The 9,408-nt window shown below is 57.0% G+C and overlaps 1 protein-coding gene across 2 annotated transcripts in view; it reads right to left on the reverse strand.

Moving 5' to 3' along the window:
- Positions 1–5,039, reverse strand: part of RAD54B (RAD54 homolog B) — a 56,772-nt gene extending 51,733 nt beyond the window's left edge. For both annotated transcript variants that reach the window (XM_077270967.1, XM_077270968.1), the window contains exon 1: positions 4,932–5,039. The gene's annotated coding sequence lies outside the window, so the exon portion shown is untranslated. The remainder of the gene's footprint in view (positions 1–4,931) is intronic.
- Between the last annotated feature and the right edge of the window lie 4,369 nt (positions 5,040–9,408).

Genomic DNA, 9,408 nt, shown 5'->3' on the forward strand with positions numbered 1-9,408 from the left:
TCCATTATTTTTTTTTATTTATTTTTTTAATAGTGTATATTTTTTAGAAATGGTATGTATCTAAAGTATCTATGTAAAGTCTGGCCTGGGTGGGCTGCCATTTTTCGTTAAGGTTTAGTATAGGGTCTGCATTTGATTCAGGGGCCTGGTCTGAGGTCTGCATTTGTCTATTTGTTAACCAGGTCCGGTCGTTTTTTTCTTTTCTCTTTTTGAGTCAGGTATTGGGTCTGTATTTCTCTTTAGGAGTCAGGTTTATGGTCTCTACTTCCAGAATGCCCATAGGCTATAAAGCTATGTGCCCACGTTGCAGAAAGTATGCAGAATTTTCCTGATCAAATCCAGACTCTCTTCGCAGGAAATCAACTTGCGTTTTTTTTGCGTATTTGTTGCTGATTTTTAGTGTTTTTTTTTCCCAACGGTTCTAATACAATTCTATAGCGGCAAAACCGCCAATTTTCTGAAAAATTAATGTACATGCTGCGCTTTTTTCAGCAATGCTTTTCTGCTGCGGAAAAAAAACGCAACATGCGCACAAAAATTGCGGAATGCATTAAAATAATGGGATGCTTTATGTAAGCGTTTTTTAAGCGTTTCCGCAGCGGAAAGCTGCCGTAAAAACGCTAAAAATGCGGAACATGGGCACATAGCCTAAATGTCCTGTCGGTCAGTGTTCTGAAACCTCACTGCATAGTAGAGTAGCTGCATGTGATCGGGAAACTGCAGGAGCCGACTGTTAGACATATCCAGGCTCCCCATACAGAAGGTTTAATACAGTCTCTGCCTTCCCATCCCTGCGGCACAGTGACGCCAGCGCTGATCGGGCACCAGGCTCACGTGGGCCCCGGGAACGCAACTGCCGACACCGCTGGAACGGCTCAGGCACGGGAGGAGAGTACAAGTGTTTTCATTTTATCAGCGCCAAACATAGGGAGTGAGAACAGGTTGTCCTAGTAGTGGATAATCCCTTTAAACTAGAGTGAGCGGGGGTCTTGCCTTGAGTCCGGTTATATTAGCAGTTAGGTCTAATGTTTCATAGTGTAGGGCATCAGGTCTGGGGTCTGTCTCTGTTTAGGTGGGGCTGGTCTGGGGTCTCCTAGTGTAGGTGTCTTTATGTTTGGGTGAGACTGATCTGGGGTCTCCTAGTGCAGGGGGTCTCCTAGTGTATGTGTTTGTATGTTTAGGTGGGGCTGGTCTGGGGTCTCCTAATATATGGGTCTGTATGTTTAGGTGGGACTGGCTTGGGGTCTCCTAGTGTATGTGTTTGTATGTTTAGGTGGGGCTGGTCTGGGGTCTCCTAGTGTATGTGTCTGTATGCTTAGGTGGGGCTGGCCTGGGGTCTTCTAGTGTATGTGTCTGTATGTTTAGGTGGGGCTGGTCTGGGGTCTCCTAGTGTATGGGTCTGTATGTTTAGGTGGGGCTGATCTGGGGTCTCATAGTGTATGTTTCTGTATGTTTAGGTGGGGCTGGCCTGGGGTCTCCTAATGTATGTGTCTATATGTTTAGGTGGGCCTGGCCTGGGGTCTCATAGTGTATGTGTCTGTATGTTTAGGTGGGGCTGGCCTGGGGTCTCCTAATGTATGTGTCTATATGTTTAGGTGGGGCTGGTCTTGGGTTTCCTAGTGTATGGGTCTGTATGTTTAGGTGAGGCTGGATTGGGGTCTGTATGGTTAGGTGGGGCTGGTCTGGGGTCTCCTAATGTAGGGGTCTGTAGGTTTTGGTGGGGCTGGTCTGGGGTCTCCTAATGTAGGGGTCTGTATGTTTAGGTGGGGCTGGTCTGGGGTCTCCCACTGTATGTGTCTGTATGTTTAGGTGGGGCTGGCCTGGGGTCTCCTAATGTATGTGTCTATGTTTAGGTGGGGCTGGTCTGGGGTCTCCTAGTGTAGGGGTCTGTAGGTTTAGGTGGGGCTGGTCTGGGGTCTCCTAGTGTAGGGGTCTGTATGGTTAGGTGGGGCTGGTCTGGGGTCTCCTAGTGTAGGAGTCTGTATTGTTAGGTGGGGCTGGTCTGGGGTCTCCTAGTGTAGGGGTCTGTATGGTTAGGTGGGGCTGGTCTGGGGTCTCCTAGTGTAGGAGTGTGTATTGTTAGTTGGGGCTGGCCTGGGGTCTCCTAGTGTAGGGGTCTGTATTAGGTGGGGCTGGTCTGGGGTCTCCTAGTGTAGGAGTCTGTATTGTTAGGTGGGGCTGGTCTGGGGTCTCCTAGTGTAGGGGTCTGTATTGTTAGTTGGGGCTGGCTTGGGGTCTCCTAGTGTAGGGGTCTGAATTAGGTGGGGCTGGTCTGGGGTCTCCTAGTGTAGGAGTCTGTATTGTTAGGTGGGGCTGGTCTGGGGTCTCCTAGTGTAGGAGTCTATTGTTAGGTGGGGCTGGTCTGGGGTCTCCTAGTGTAGGAGTCTGTATTAGGTGGGGCTGGTCTGGGGTCTCCTAGTGTAGGGGTCTGTATTAGGTGGGGCTGGTCTGGGGTCTCCTAGTGTAGGGGTCTGTATTAGGTGGGGCTGGCCTGGGGTCTCCTAGTGTAGGAGTCTGTATTGTTAGGTGGGGCTGGTCTGGGGTCTCCTAGTGTAGGAGTCTGTATTGTTAGGTGGGGCTGGTCTGGGGTCTCCTAGTGTAGGAGTCTGTATTGTTTGGTGGGGCTGGTCTGGGGTCTCCTAGTGTAGGAGTCTGTATTAGGTGAGACTGATCTGGGGTCTCCTAGTGTATGTGTTTGTATGTTTAGGTGGGGCTGGTCTGGGGTCTCCTAATATATGGGTCTGTATGTTTAGGTGGGACTGGCTTGGGGTCTCCTAGTGTATGTGTTTGTATGTTTAGGTGGGGCTGGCCTGGGGTCTTCTAGTGTATGTGTCTGTATGTTTAGGTGGGGCTGGTCTGGGGTCTCCTAGTGTATGGGTCTGTATGTTTAGGTGGGGCTGATCTGGGGTCTCATAGTGTATGTTTCTGTATGTTTAGGTGGGGCTGGCCTGGGGTCTCCTAATGTATGTGTCTATATGTTTAGGTGGGCCTGGCCTGGGGTCTCATAGTGTATGTGTCTGTATGTTTAGGTGGGGCTGGCCTGGGGTCTCCTAATGTATGTGTCTATATGTTTAGGTGGGGCTGGTCTTGGGTTTCCTAGTGTATGGGTCTGTATGTTTAGGTGAGGCTGGATTGGGGTCTGTATGGTTAGGTGGGGCTGGTCTGGGGTCTCCTAATGTAGGGGTCTGTAGGTTTTGGTGGGGCTGGTCTGGGGTCTCCTAATGTAGGGGTCTGTATGTTTAGGTGGGGCTGGTCTGGGGTCTCCCACTGTATGTGTCTGTATGTTTAGGTGGGGCTGGCCTGGGGTCTCCTAATGTATGTGTCTATGTTTAGGTGGGGCTGGTCTGGGGTCTCCTAGTGTAGGGGTCTGTAGGTTTAGGTGGGGCTGGTCTGGGGTCTCCTAGTGTAGGGGTCTGTATGGTTAGGTGGGGCTGGTCTGGGGTCTCCTAGTGTAGGAGTCTGTATTGTTAGGTGGGGCTGGTCTGGGGTCTCCTAGTGTAGGGGTCTGTATGGTTAGGTGGGGCTGGTCTGGGGTCTCCTAGTGTAGGAGTGTGTATTGTTAGTTGGGGCTGGCCTGGGGTCTCCTAGTGTAGGGGTCTGTATTAGGTGGGGCTGGTCTGGGGTCTCCTAGTGTAGGAGTCTGTATTGTTAGGTGGGGCTGGTCTGGGGTCTCCTAGTGTAGGGGTCTGTATTGTTAGTTGGGGCTGGCTTGGGGTCTCCTAGTGTAGGGGTCTGAATTAGGTGGGGCTGGTCTGGGGTCTCCTAGTGTAGGAGTCTGTATTGTTAGGTGGGGCTGGTCTGGGGTCTCCTAGTGTAGGAGTCTATTGTTAGGTGGGGCTGGTCTGGGGTCTCCTAGTGTAGGAGTCTGTATTAGGTGGGGCTGGTCTGGGGTCTCCTAGTGTAGGGGTCTGTATTAGGTGGGGCTGGTCTGGGGTCTCCTAGTGTAGGGGTCTGTATTAGGTGGGGCTGGCCTGGGGTCTCCTAGTGTAGGAGTCTGTATTGTTAGGTGGGGCTGGTCTGGGGTCTCCTAGTGTAGGAGTCTGTATTGTTTGGTGGGGCTGGTCTGGGGTCTCCTAGTGTAGGAGTCTGTATTAGGTGGGGCTGGTCTGGGGTCTCCTAGTGTAGGGGTCTGTATTAGGTGGGGCTGGTCTGGGGTCTCCTAGTGTAGGGGTCTGTATTAGGTGGGGCTGGTCTGGGGTCTCCTAGTGTAGGGGTCTGTATTAGGTGGGGCTGGTCTGGGGTCTCCTAGTGTAGGGGTCTGTATTAGGTGGGGCTGGTCTGGGGTCTCCTAGTGTAGGGGTCTGTATTAGGTGGGGCTGGTCTGGGGTCTCCTAGTGTAGGAGTCTGTATTGTTAGGTGGGGCTGGTCTGGGGTCTCCTAGTGTAGGAGTCTGTATTGTTAGTTGGGGCTGGCCTGGGGTCTCCTAGTGTAGGAGTCTGTATTGTTAGTTGGGGCTGGCCTGGGGTCTCCTAGTGTAGGAGTCTGTATGGTTAGGTGGGGCTGGTCTGGGGTCTCCTAGTGTAGGAGTCTGTATGGTTAGGTGGGGCTGGCCTGGGGTCTCCTAGTGTAGGAGTCTGTATGGTTAGATGGGGCTGGCCTGGGGTCTCCTAGTGTAGGAGTCTGTATGGTTAGGTGGGGCTGGTGTAACATAGGGGTCTGGTCTGCAGTATTCAGCAGGGCTGCTCTGGGGTCTGTAGTTATTTCGGGGGTCGCTCTGGCCTGGCAGCAGCTTTCTATCCCCCCCGATACTCGGCCGATCACTGGTCCCAGCAGTTACTACACGGGACACATCGCACAGGAAGGACGATATTCAGAGAGGTAAGATGGAGGCGATGTGTGTGGCGATGTGAGAACGTGCAGACAGCCATACACCGGGTGCGGTGCTGCCTCAGTGACAGAGCCCTGTGTGCATGGCCGCGCAGTGCACTCACCGGGAGCAGCAGGAGGACACAGCTCCAGCAGCCGCAGTCACCGCTCAAACCTCCCTCTCTCCCAGCATGCACCGCGACCCGCCAATTCCCGCAGTCACTAGCAGGGGAGAATTGCGCGCGAAATAAAGTTTATTTGAAAGAAAAAAAAACTGTTCGCTAGTTACTATGGGAACTAGCTGCGGCGCCGGCGTGTGCGTACTGAATGATCACCCAAAACACACATTCTTTTAAAGGTGGGAGAAACACCTCTGGTTACCATAGCAACGTACTGCATGTGTGCAGAAAACGAGTGAAATGTCATTATATTTGTGTGGTTGTAGTGAAGTCACACCAAGAGAGACAGAGCCGTGTGTGGCCACAGGCCGGGGGCTAATAAAGGAGACTGAGCCGTGTGTGGCCACAGGCCGGGGGGGGCTAATAAAGGAGACAGAGCCGTGTGTGGCCACAGGCCGGGGGCTAATAAAGGAGACAGAGCCGTGTGTGGCCACAGGCCGGGGGCTAATAAAGGAGACAGAGCCGTGTGTGGCCACAGGCCGGGGGCTAATAAAGGAGACAGAGCCGTGTGTGGCCACAGGCCGGGGGGGGCTAATAAAGGAGACAGAGCCGTGTGTGGCCACAGGCCGGGGGCTAATAAAGGAGACAGAGCCGTGTGTGGCCACAGGCCGGGGGCTAATAAAGGAGACAGAGCCCTGTGTGGCCACAGGCCGGGGGCTAATAAAGGAGACAGAGCCGTGTGTGGCCACAGGCCGGGGGCTAATAAAGGAGACAGAGCCGTGTGTGGCCACAGGCCGGGGGCTAATAAAGGAGACAGAGCCGTGTGTGGCCACAGGCCGGGGGCTAATAAAGGAGACTGAACCGTGTGTGGCCACAGACCGGGCGGCTAATAAAGGAGACTGAACCGTGTGTGGCCACAGGCCGGGCGGCTAACAAAGGAGACTGAGCAGTGTGTGGCCACAGGCCGGGGGCTAATAAAGGAGACAGAGCCGTGTGTGGCCACAGGCCGGGGGCTAATAAAGGAGACAGAGCCGTGTGTGGCCACAGGCCGGGCGGCTAATAAAGGAGACTGAACCGTGTGTGGCCACAGGCCGGGGGCTAATAAAGGAGACAGAGCCGTGTGTGGCCACAGGCCGGGGGCTAATAAAGGAGACTGAGCCGTGTGTGGCCACAGGCCGGGGGCTAATAAAGGAGACAGAGCCGTGTGTGGCCACAGGCCGGCGGCCAACAAAGGAGACAGAGCCGTGTGTGGCCACAGGCCGGGGGCTAATAAAGGAGACTGAGCCGTGTGTGGCCACAGGCCGGGGGCTAATAAAGGAGACTGAGCCGTGTGTGGCCACAGGCCGGGGGCTAATAAAGGAGACTGAGCCGTGTGTGGCCACAGGCCGGCGGCAAACAAAGGAGACAGAGCCGTGTGTGGCCACAGGCCGGCGGCCAACAAAGGAGACAGAGCCGTGTGTGGCCACAGGCCGGGGGCTAATAAAGGAGACTGAGCCGTGTGTGGCCACAGGCCGGGGGCCAACAAAGGAGACAGAGCCGTGTGTGGCCACAGGCCGGGGGCTAATAAAGGAGACTGAGCCGTGTGTGGCCACAGGCCGGGGGCCAACAAAGGAGACAGAGCCGTGTGTGGCCACAGGCCGGGGGCTAATAAAGGAGACTGAGCCGTGTGTGGCCACAGGCCGGCGGCCAACAAAGGAGACAGAGCCGTGTGTGGCCACAGGCCGGGGGCTAATAAAGGAGACTGAGCCGTGTGTGGCCACAGGCCGGGGGCCAACAAAGGAGACAGAGCCGTGTGTGGCCACAGGCCGGGGGCTAATAAAGGAGACTGAGCCGTGTGTGGCCACAGGCCGGGGGCTAATAAAGGAGACAGAGCCGTGTGTGGCCACAGGCCGATGGCTAATAAAGGAGACTGAGCCGTGTGTGGCCACAGGCCGGCGGCCAACAAAGGAGACAGAGCCGTGTGTGGCCACAGGCCGGCGGCAAACAAAGGAGACAGAGCCGTGTGTGGCCACAGGCCGGCGGCCAACAAAGGAGACAGAGCCGTGTGTGGCCACAGGCCGGGGGCTAATAAAGGAGACTGAGCCGTGTGTGGCCACAGGCCGGCGGCCAACAAAGGAGACAGAGCCGTGTGTGGCCACAGGCCGGGGGCTAATAAAGGAGACTGAGCCGTGTGTGGCCACAGGCCGGGGGCTAATAAAGGAGACTGAGCCGTGTGTGGCCACAGGCCGGGGGCTAATAAAGGAGACTGAGCCGTGTGTGGCCACAGGCCGGGGGCTAATAAAGGAGACAGAGCCGTGTGTGGCCACAGGCCGGGGGCCAACAAAGGAGACAGAGCCGTGTGTGGCCACAGGCCGGGGGCTAATAAAGGAGACTGAGCCGTGTGTGGCCACAGGCCGGGGGCTAATAAAGGAGACAGAGCCGTGTGTGGCCACAGGCCGGCGGCCAACAAAGGAGACAGAGCCGTGTGTGGCCACAGGCCGGGGGCTAATAAAGGAGACTGAGCCGTGTGTGGCCACAGGCCGGGGGCTAATAAAGGAGACTGAGCCGTGTGTGGCCACAGGCCGGGGGCCAACAAAGGAGACAGAGCCGTGTGTGGCCACAGGCCGGGGGCTAATAAAGGAGACTGAGCCGTGTGTGGCCACAGGCCGGGGGCTAATAAAGGAGACTGAGCCGTGTGTGGCCACAGGCCGGGGGCTAATAAAGGAGACTGAGCCGTGTGTGGCCACAGGCCGGCGGCCAACAAAGGAGACAGAGCCGTGTGTGGCCACAGGCCGGCGGCAAACAAAGGAGACAGAGCCGTGTGTGGCCACAGGCCGGCGGCCAACAAAGGAGACAGAGCCGTGTGTGGCCACAGGCCGGGGGCTAATAAAGGAGACTGAGCCGTGTGTGGCCACAGGCCGGCGGCCAACAAAGGAGACAGAGCCGTGTGTGGCCACAGGCCGGGGGCTAATAAAGGAGACTGAGCCGTGTGTGGCCACAGGCCGGGGGCTAATAAAGGAGACTGAGCCGTGTGTGGCCACAGGCCGGGGGCTAATAAAGGAGACTGAGCCGTGTGTGGCCACAGGCCGGGGGCTAATAAAGGAGACTGAGCCGTGTGTGGCCACAGGCCGGCGGCCAACAAAGGAGACAGAGCCGTGTGTGGCCACAGGCCGGGGGCTAATAAAGGAGACTGAGCCGTGTGTGGCCACAGGCCGGCGGCCAACAAAGGAGACAGAGCCGTGTGTGGCCACAGGCCGGGGGCTAATAAAGGAGACTGAGCCGTGTGTGGCCACAGGCCGGGGGCTAATAAAGGAGACTGAGCCGTGTGTGGCCACAGGCCGGGGGCTAATAAAGGAGACTGAGCCGTGTGTGGCCACAGGCCGGGGGCTAATAAAGGAGACTGAGCCGTGTGTGGCCACAGGCCGGGGGCTAATAAAGGAGACTGAGCCGTGTGTGGCCACAGGCCGGCGGCCAACAAAGGAGACAGAGCCGTGTGTGGCCACAGGCCGGCGGCCAACAAAGGAGACAGAGCCGTGTGTGGCCACAGGCCGGCGGCCAACAAAGGAGACAGAGCCGTGTGTGGCCACAGGCCGGGCGGCTAACAAAGGAGACAGAGCCGTGTGTGTGGCCACAGGCCGGGCGGCCAACAAAGGAGACTGAGCCGTGTGTGGCCACAGGCCGGGGGCTAATAAAGGAGACTGAGCCGTGTGTGGCCACAGGCCGGGGGCTAATAAAGGAGACTGAGCCGTGTGTGGCCACAGGCCGGGGGCTAATAAAGGAGACTGAGCCGTGTGTGGCCACAGGCCGGGGGCTAATAAAGGAGACAGAGCCGTGTGTGGCCACAGGCCGGGGGCCAACAAAGGAGACAGAGCCGTGTGTGGCCACAGGCCGGGGGCTAATAAAGGAGACTGAGCCGTGTGTGGCCACAGGCCGGGGGCTAATAAAGGAGACAGAGCCGTGTGTGGCCACAGGCCGGCGGCCAACAAAGGAGACAGAGCCGTGTGTGGCCACAGGCCGGGGGCTAATAAAGGAGACTGAGCCGTGTGTGGCCACAGGCCGGGGGCTAATAAAGGAGACTGAGCCGTGTGTGGCCACAGGCCGGGGGCCAACAAAGGAGACAGAGCCGTGTGTGGCCACAGGCCGGGGGCTAATAAAGGAGACTGAGCCGTGTGTGGCCACAGGCCGGGGGCTAATAAAGGAGACTGAGCCGTGTGTGGCCACAGGCCGGGGGCTAATAAAGGAGACTGAGCCGTGTGTGGCCACAGGCCGGCGGCCAACAAAGGAGACAGAGCCGTGTGTGGCCACAGGCCGGCGGCAAACAAAGGAGACAGAGCCGTGTGTGGCCACAGGCCGGCGGCCAACAAAGGAGACAGAGCCGTGTGTGGCCACAGGCCGGGGGCTAATAAAGGAGACTGAGCCGTGTGTGGCCACAGGCCGGCGGCCAACAAAGGAGACAGAGCCGTGTGTGGCCACAGGCCGGGGGCTAATAAAGGAGACTGAGCCG

This window comes from Ranitomeya variabilis, chromosome 6 (genome assembly GCF_051348905.1).
Source record: "Ranitomeya variabilis isolate aRanVar5 chromosome 6, aRanVar5.hap1, whole genome shotgun sequence".
Classification (NCBI taxonomy): domain Eukaryota; kingdom Metazoa; phylum Chordata; class Amphibia; order Anura; family Dendrobatidae; genus Ranitomeya; species Ranitomeya variabilis.